Source organism: Macrobrachium rosenbergii, chromosome 3 (genome assembly GCF_040412425.1).
Source record: "Macrobrachium rosenbergii isolate ZJJX-2024 chromosome 3, ASM4041242v1, whole genome shotgun sequence".
NCBI classification, from domain to species: Eukaryota; Metazoa; Arthropoda; class Malacostraca; order Decapoda; family Palaemonidae; genus Macrobrachium; species Macrobrachium rosenbergii.
The window spans coordinates 20,018,698-20,028,697 of NC_089743.1; the positions used below are offsets into that span (position 1 = coordinate 20,018,698).

Consider the following 10,000-nt stretch of genomic DNA (forward strand, 5'->3'; position numbering starts at 1 on the left):
CAAACTTGCTTTGTTTGTATTCATCAAATTTTTAATCGCTCTTAATAAATTGCCTTCGATACCAGACCTTCTTTAACACCCACCAAATAGTATCTTTTAAAATTTTATAATTTTTTCCCGTGTACGCAGCATGCAGCTTACTCTTAAACTCGACGCACAACTGTTTCATAAAATTCTACCATACACCTTCCGTGGTGTAACGTTGGTAATGTTAATGTCCCTAGGCTTTGAAATCACCACGGTCTTCTTCATCTTTACGCAAAGGAACAATTGCTCCTCTCACTTCTTCCTTTGGAACCTTTCATCATCCGTGGTCTACCGCTCAGTCAAATTTTCAATGCCAACTGCTATGTCTCGCTGGTAATCTAATCTTCTGCTTGAGAGAAAATGGTAAAATGATCAAAAGGTTAGCATCGATTAAAGATGGATCAGCATAATCTGAGATAGTTCTTATGGACAAAATGGAAGATAATAAGTGCGTGATAAAAAAGTATAATTCGGAATTATTACGATAGAGGAGAGGTTTAATATTTAGGAAGCCAGTTTGTCCAAGATCGAGATGAGTAGCGTATTGTTTATAGAGGGATTAAACGTGTTGTTGTTAAGCCTTCTGTGAAGGCTTATGAACTGAAAAATGTTCTGCACGTTAAAGAAAGAATGTAGCAAATACTGATAAAGTGTTTACTCTTGAGTCATCTATTATTTGGAAAAACCACATGCTCTAAATATATTTATATATATATTATATATATATATATATATATATATATATATATATATATATATATATATATATATATATGTGTATGTGTGTGTGTGTGTGTGTGTGTGTGTATGAGTATGTACATTCAAACATATTATATAAATATATGTATAATGTGTATGTGGATGTCAGTGGATTCATTAATTATTGTTTCACCTTTACTGAAACCTCATTATGCAGACTAAGAGTCATTAACTTAATTTACGACCTCTAATAGCATTGAAATATATGGGAGTATAAAAAAGGTGATAGCAATAAAGAGAAAACCATAAAAATTAGTAATATACAACTGATTAAATAAGTACTGCAGATACAATACAAACCCATTCACATCTTTGAAGTAGGTCCTCAGCTGGGGCCGACCCCAAGGTTAAAAGACAGGCATCTCTGTAGTGTTTTTCATGACAAAGGCTAGATAGTATTGAATGCAATAAAATACAAACGGATGTGTGATTTTATTAAGTCAGTTTTTTCTTCACGTTAAATCAAATTACGAAGGTTTGGATGCAGGATGAATGTTCGGATGACATCCCTGAGAGCACCAGGATGAAAGTTGACGTGTAAGTGATGGTAAATAGAACATTTCAGATTTTTGACATGTGTTCAAGGAGTCTCTCTCTCTCTCTCTCTCTCTCTCTCTCTCTCTCTCTCTCTCTCTCTCTCTCTCTCTCTCTCTCTCTCTCTCTTTTGTTCTTCGCCAGGTTAAATAAAATTAAAGAATAATTTTTAAAAGTGCAATACGGTTGTCAAAACCTTCCCTCCTTGATCTCTACCGAAGGCTTAGCAGGCTCCTAATACCTTTCAGGTGGCTGAGTGGTAAGAGCTTTGGTCTCGCATAGCTGCATCAGAGTTCGATTTCCAGTATTGCGCTTTAAGAAGTTTAGGCTTTAGGTCAGTTTTCCGCAGCGACCTGTGGCCTAGGTCAAAAGGTAAGCTCGTAGCTAAGCACTCAAGTCACGCCTTTTTTCAGATTCTTAACGGTGAAAGCTGCGAAATTAATTGATTCAGCTTCCGATTGCTGAAATCCCCTGCATTTGAAGCTGCGAAATTAATTGATTCAGCTTCCGATCGCTGAAATCCCCTGCATTTGTGTTTGTGTGTTTTAGTTTTCCTGAGGTGACCGTTCGAGAGGCGAGCCCTCCATTAGCTAATGAAATTCTCTCTCTCTCTCTCTCTCTCTCTCTCTCTCTCTCTCTCTCTCTCTCTCTCTCTCTCTCTCTCTCTAGTCATGTTCGCTATTTTGATGATGTAACTTTTTTCTAGCATAAAAAATCTAAGTCTCCCGACGTCTCGACACCGATCCAAGTTTTCTCTTTATACATACACACATTATGTAATATATATATAAATAAATATATAATATATATATAAATATATATATATATATATATATATATATATATATATATATATATATATATATATATATACAGTATATAATACATCTGTAAAATTTGACTGACTCTCCTGTACCCATAATTTGTAGTCTGGGTCTATCCCCAAGATCTGTGTAATCAAAAGTGACGTTATTGGAACGAAACGGCATTAAAAGTTCATTTTAGTTGTAGGGCCTTTTTCCCAGACGAAGACGTCCCTCTTTGAGCTCTAAACCATATCACCAGAAATGGTGTCTTTCCCATATTCAGAACCTCTGCGCGCACAGCTTTAAAAGTCTTGTGTTGCACATCCACCACAGCTTCTACAGTGTCTTTTTATTATTACCGACTTATTAATCGTCAATGATTTTATAAATCATAACTTTTTTTTTACCTTTGCTCACACAACAGATATATAGTACAAACCTACTTCAACTACACTTGTAACTGACTTGTTTTTGTTTCTGGATTAATATTATTGTCTGCATTGTTTTTTTTTCAGATTGGTATTTTTTGGAGATTTTCATGTTGCCAGTCATGATATTTTGACAGCTCTTTGTTGTTAGTTGTATATAATCATAAAACACCTATTCAGATATGCGTTAAGCCGATTTCCGCCATCCCTTATACCCTGCTGGATAGCCACGGAAGAAAAACCACAAGAAAACTTGGATTTCCCTGTAGACTCACGTGAGGAACCCTTAAAGCCCTCAAAATCTTTAGTTTTGCCGCAGTAGTTTGGACCTTGTAACTGATATAATAAAAAGAAAGCATACTTGTTTAGGAGAAACCATCGACTCGAGAGCCTACAAATGCCCTGTGACTGAGTGGGAAGCGGGGAAAACAGCACTCTTTTCTAACGCACAAAAATATAATCATGCTATAAATTTAGATTAAATGAATACTATAAATTTTGTACAAAAGAAGACAAAAAGATTTATAGTATATTTAATTACAAAAAGTAGACTGAATATATAGTAGTGTAATTTTAAATTAGACATTTTTAATGCAGGGATGATAAAACGTAATTAGTTTGGCTAATTTATTAAGTGAGTCGAATAAACCACTTTTGGGAACTCGGATGTTTACTATGAAATTTCTAAATTTTCGTGTGAAAGATCTTTTTGCCTTAGTTTCCTAAGTGATCCTTTGGTTCAGTATTTGTAACTTTTATTGTACCTTTTATTTTTAGCTGGAAAGAGGGGGAGAAAGTAATTTCTGCGAGTTATTGATATCTTGTAATATATACCAGCTTTTAACAGGTTCTCTATACCTTTATATATATATATATATATATATATATATATATATATATATATATATATATATATATATATATATATATATATATATATTTGTAGCCATACCGTGTGTTAACTCTTCTTTTATGAATACATATGCGTAAGTACATCGAATAAATGAAGGTTATGTCAAACAAACAAGTTTAATAAATATATGTATATATATGTGTGCATGTGTATATATATATTCCGTAAATGTGAATCACATGCCAGTTTGATTATAATTACACTCGCGCGTACACACACACGCACATACAATAACCCCCCCCCCCATTCACTTTCTCACGATTCACGGACTCAGCGATTCGCAGATTTCTGTATGGAACATACATACACATTATTCGCGGAAAATTCGCCCATTCGCGGTATTTTTCACTGAGAAATATTCACTAATTACTATATTTTCACATCGTTTTCATGACTAAATGCACTTTTTGTGATAAAACTATTAAAATACTCAGGTACCCAGGTAGTGCTCGAGTTACGATAATTTGCCTTACGGTAATTCGATTTTGCAATGGTGTAAACACTTAATACCGATACGACAATATTTATAAAATATTTTTAAATTTCACGCAGGTGCAGGCAGCAGCATACAATCAGGGCAGAGAGAGAGACCAAAGTACAACAGACCAACTTCTTTTCCTCCATCTCTGTATCCCATCTTCTAGTTAAAAAAGTAAAAGATTAATGAAAGTATTGTTAGCAACATCATACTCTTGTATAAATGCATACAGCCATAAACAACCGAACGAGAAACTGTTGTTTTGCTTATAACCGAATTGGATAACAACAGCTGTTTTGCTTGTATTTCAACCATTGTAGGGTAGTAAAGAATTACCGTAGTTATGCTACATATAACGTTAAGTAGAATAAGACTGATATATTTTTACATTATACCCTTATTCACTATGGAGGAAAATATACTGCTAAATTTAAGCTGCAAGCTGTAGCTGAAGCTGAGAAAACACTGTTCTAGCTGATAATGACTATATATTATCGTGCATCGGCAACATGGATGAAACTCGACCGTAAATAAAATTGGAGAGAAAGTATTTTAATCAAAACTACTGGGATGAAAGAACACATATTACTGCTGTTTTCACGTCGATAAAAGATAAATGCGTAAAGGTCGTATTATGATGAAATCAAGTAAAAATAGTGAACGGAATCTTGATTTTTTTTTTACACAAAACTAACATGCCCCCAAACAAGCAACGTCATCTATTAACGAAAAAGTAGCTAAATTAATTTCACAACGAGACGTATTTAAGTTATATTTCGACTTAAAATCACTTCATATAACGAAAAATAACCTTGTCCCATATAAATAAAATATCTAGAGATTCATTTACGCTAACCAGAAGCAAGGAAAGCGCTCTGAACTGTATTAAATACGGCGAAATAAACTTACCACGTAATCGATTTAAAAACCAAAACATTGATCACTATGATCGCAATTTATAATACAAAAGCAATATAAGAATATATACAGTATTACTGGATACAGTGAAGTAAAGCATAACGTTTTAAAAGATCCATGGAAAAGATGCATATTCGTTATGTTGATGTTTGTTTAATACGATATTGATATGTGAATATAGAGTACAGTATAATGTAGGCTAGGCTACTGTATATGTATACGATATACCATAGTGTAGGCTAAGCTAATTCTTGTTTGTTATTCAATTTCTCTTTGTATTGAAGTATCATAAGTCAATCTGCATGAACCTCCAGAATTAGCTGATATTAATAATTACTATACCATATATGTATAGAGTATACTTTATAGTGTAGGCTAGGCTACCATATATGTAAACATGGTACTGAATACCCTAGTGTAGGCTAGGCTATATTCGAGATACGTTTTTTCCAACAAATGATGGGATTTTTGGAACCTAACCCCATCATAAGTAGGGTAATACCTGCATAAGCATTTTTAGAGTTCTTTTTATGTTGGAACTATCAACATAGGCAGTTCTAAGTGTTTTTAGAAGGGTTTTAAGTATTCGCGGATTTTAGCTATTCGCGGAGGGTGTGGTATGCATCCCCCGGGAATACAGGGGTTTACTGTATATTGTTATGGATTACGATGGGGAAGACTGCGTATGTTTACTTCAACTTAATAATCTTAGCCTTGCAAAACCCCTCGTAAGCCCACAAACAGAATAATAAAAAGAATAATTAATATTTGGTAGGTTGCCAATGAGAAATTGCTCCTTAACACTGATTTATTTTACACAAACAGCACGATAAATTCACAATGGGAGTAATGGAAAAAACTCACTAAAATAACAAGTGGAAACAGGGCACAACACTAACCAACTGAATGGTTAATTAACACATCAATATCCCAATAAGGTACATGTAAATAGCCACGTGCAAGGGTTGTTAAGCCTAATCGGCTATGAAATTCTATCAGCGTCGGTATGGGCAGATTTCTTCAGGCAATCGGGAACACAGAGGCACGGCTACGTAGGTAACTGCATTGATAACACTCCTGGAAATGAGACAATTCCGAATGACAGTCTCTTTATAAATGAGTTAATGCAAAGATTGGAGGGAATTGTACCCCTCTTAATGGCACAGTGGTCTGAGTCACTGTGCATCATTGTTTCTAAACTAGGTAGTGGTTTGAATCTCGCCAGCGAAGAAGCACTTATCAATTATAATTCCCTTTGGGTGTAGTAATTCTTGAGGTATAGTGAACTGGATATTTAAACGATATTTTTAGCTTAGTGTTTTTTAATATATGAAAATGCCACGGTTTTTGTGACAAAATTTATATAATATATGTACATATATATATGTGTGTGTATTATATATATACAGTATATGTATATATATACATATATATAAGTGTGTGTGTGCATGTATGTATGTATGTATTTATGTATGTATGTAAAACTTCAAACAGGAGGACAAAGGACGGCCTTCAAAATCCAACGATTCTAACTGGTCTTTTTCGTGGCAGGGTAATCCGGGACGGTGGAACGTGGGTCATAGCCGCAAACTAAATTCATGCTGTTCCTATCGTCGCCATTGCTCTCCCTCTGTCACTTCAAATCATCCTAGGTAAGCAGGATTGAACCATCTTGATCCGGAGGTGTCGGTAGAGCTTGCATAATATATCCCTAAGGCAACGGGCCTTTCATTACTACAGCCCAAGTGGTTGCATATGCAATAATCTTTTATCAACATATTTAAATCTGTATAAAACCTTATCGAAAGCTTAAATATCTCTGGTGAAACCGTACAATATCCTTAGTCATATCTACAAGAACCCTTAAATATTTTGGTTTTTAAGGATGCCCTCGATGTTAGTAATTTTACAATCGGTTGCTATCCAGCATACCTGAGGTACAAAATTCGGGATGACTGTATTAGGCTTTAAGTCATTTCATGTCTACGTCTCTCTCTCTCTCTCTCTCTCTCTCTCTCTCTCTCTCTCTCTCTCTCTCTCTCTCTCTCTCTCTCTCTCTCTCTCTCTGTTAAACACATTCAAGCAGCTTTAGTACATGTAAACTGGGTCTAGATGTATGGGTGTTTTCCTGTCTCATCAGTTGAGTAAAAAAATTTTAATGCGACCGAGGTTTGTGTTTTATCAGTAACATTTTATTTGCGTCCGATCATGTATTGTTAAAGATTCAAGAAAGATGTAAGTAAAAAAAGGCTTGCTTGCTTGCTTGCTTGTTTGTTCTCAGACACTGTTCTCGATTTCTAACATAGTTTCACTAAATAAGAATGAGACAATTTAAGAAGCAAATAAGAAAATATGTGGAAAAATTAAGGTAGAAAAAAAATTTGAAAACTATGGTGGCTATTTAGATTGCAATATGGAAGCATTAACTTAAAGGTATGAAACACGAATATTTTTCTCCATTGCTTTTAGTTGCCTGTCCGTCCGCACTTTTCTGTCCGCACTTTTTTCTGTCCGTCCTCATATCTTAAAAATTACTGAGGCTAGAGGGCTGCAAATTGGTATGTTGATCATCCATCCTCCAAACATCAAGCACACCAAATTGCAGCCCTCTAGCCTTAGTAGTTTTTATTTTATTTAAGGTTAAAGTTATCCACGATCGTGCTGATATAGACTATGCCACCACTAGGCCTAGGTTAAAGTTTCATGGGCCGTGGCTCATACATCATTAAACCGAGACCACTGAAAGATAGATCTGTTTTCGGTGTCCTTGATTATACGCTGTAGCGGCTGTACAGAAAACTCGATTGCGCCGAGGAAACTTCGGGGCATTTTTTGCTTTTTTTCATTAAACAGGTTTTCGATTCCATTCTTATAAGAGTCTCCGGAGATGTGTTTTTACTAGCCCCTGCCATTTCTTGACTCTAGCTTTTGCTGTAACATTCACAGCTGTCAGATGGTTGCGTGTGTGTCCCCTCGACTTGGGACCACCTTGACGTGGTGAGAGGGCACTTGAACCCCTGGAATATGCTGTTGGGTTCGATTCCAAGAGTCCCATATATTATTACTTATTAATTTATGTTAAATTTTGTGGAATTTTTAACTTTTGGTAAAATCTGTTTCACATGATAAATAGGAGGAGGTATCATAGCTGTGGCAGGGTTTTACATCTGAAGCTAAAAGCGGGAACTATGGTAGGATCATTAACTACCCAATGATGTTTGGACCTGAGGGGATATCACATTGATACCTCAGGGGTGAAACTATTCTGCAGAGCTGGGCCATGGATTCTAGGGGTGGTCTAGTTGTGGGGATATGACTCAGCATTCTGTCCAGTTTGCCATTTATATATGATTAGGGTGGGGATCATTGTATTCTTGTAATATTTTCAGTCCCAACAAGTGGATTTGGTTTACACTTCAGTCACCCTAAATGGGTTGTGCCATCCCCTGTGGGGTAGGATATGGAGTGGACATTTGAGAGTCGGCTCTTACTGGAGCCATTGGCAGAAGAATAAACTCCATGAGAGGCTGATGGTATATTTTTAAGATTTTCAGGTTTATTCAGATTTTTCCCACTTTGATATTTATGAGTAGTAAGAAAGAATCGAGTACCCCTGGACCCTTTGATGATACCCTTTTCACAACCTGTGCTTGGACATGGCTAGGAAACCTTGTAGGGTAATTACACTGGGACAAAGGGAAATTGCCCAGAAATGTATGTTAAATAGGACCAGGTATATTTGAAACCTCTTATGATAAATATTTGACCTTTGATCTAGAAGATTCGAGTTGCGACATTTTTAATGTTTACAGAAACATTGTGAAGTGTTGTGGCAAAGAGCCCAAGACATCATCTGAAGGTCGGGGAAAACTGACAGTAGAATCGGCGTCACCAAATGAAAGTGAAAAATTTTAAATCGTTTTTGCATCTTGGAAGAGTTAAAATAGACTGCTCAGTACATGGTTTTTGGAATCACTCCAAGGGAATGATATTTGTACCCCAACCGATGATGTATTCAGAATAGAAACTTGTAGAATAATGAAAAGATCAAAATGTGATTAACATTGAAAGAATGAAGATCATTGGAGCCATAATTCCACTTGAAAATTTAATTATTATCTTCAATTCTACCTGCATATGTAATGTAATAAAAGCACAATGGTTACATTTTAAGGTTAAGCAATATATCCTAAGACCAAGGAGATGTTTTTATTGATAAGAATATGGACATTTTATCTTAGGATCTTGTAGGCAGAAACTACAAGGCAAGTTTGCCACATGTTTTAAGTCTAGTGAACCAGAGCCTGGTGTATGTTATAAAGAAGCAAAATGTATCCATTGTAGAGACAATCATCCATCTTCTTCACAAAATTGTGATGTGTACATCATAAAAAACGAAATACAGACATTTACATTTACAGAGGCAAAACAAAAATGAGTAAACCAGTATGTTAGACCAGGAATATCCTTTTCTTGTATTGCTGCTAACCAAAGAAGAAACGTAAGTGCTATCAGAGGTGCTTTCTTTCGTAATAGAAAAGGAAGATCAGTGGCAACATGCACTCCTGTCTCTTTGGAGGCTGCACCAGTACTTTTTGGCACTCCTGTCTCTTTGGAGGCTGTGCCAGTAATTTATGGTACTCCTGCCTCTTGGGAGGCTGCACCAGTTGTCTCTGGCACTCCTGCCTCTTTGGAGGCCATGCCAGATGTGCCTGGCACTCCTTCCTCTTTGGAGGCTGCACCAGCTGTAACTGGCATTCCTTTCCTCTTTGGAGGCTTCATTAACTGTATCTGATGCTTCTGTCTCTCTGGAGCTTTTGCTGTAACACATTCACAGCTGGTACTCCTAATGCTTCAGAGGTTGCACCAATTGTGCCTGACACTTCCACCTCTCCTCAGGCAGAGCCAGCTTTGCCATCTGTGGCAGGTTCCTCCTCCATGAAAGTAGAACCGTCGTCAACTTTAAAATGGAAGGCAACCATAAATAATCAGTCTCCTTTTTGAAAAAAGCAGGAGCAAGGCAGTAAAGTAAAAACACTTAAAAGGGGCTCCAATTTAAGTGCTTCAAAATTGAAGCTAAATTCCTTCATTTTGTTCTGTCTAACTGTCAGGGATTAAGAACTAAATAGGAAGAACT

The 10,000-nt window shown here is 36.1% G+C and overlaps 1 long non-coding RNA gene across 1 annotated transcript in view; it reads left to right on the forward strand.

Annotated features, from left to right (window-relative positions):
* LOC136828351 (uncharacterized) overlaps window positions 1–10,000 on the forward strand; it is a 114,740-nt gene that overhangs the window by 87,061 nt on the left and 17,679 nt on the right. Inside the window, exon 2 of the long non-coding RNA XR_010850013.1 lies at window positions 6,415–6,515. This is a non-coding gene — a long non-coding RNA (uncharacterized lncRNA). The remainder of the gene's footprint in view (window positions 1–6,414; window positions 6,516–10,000) is intronic.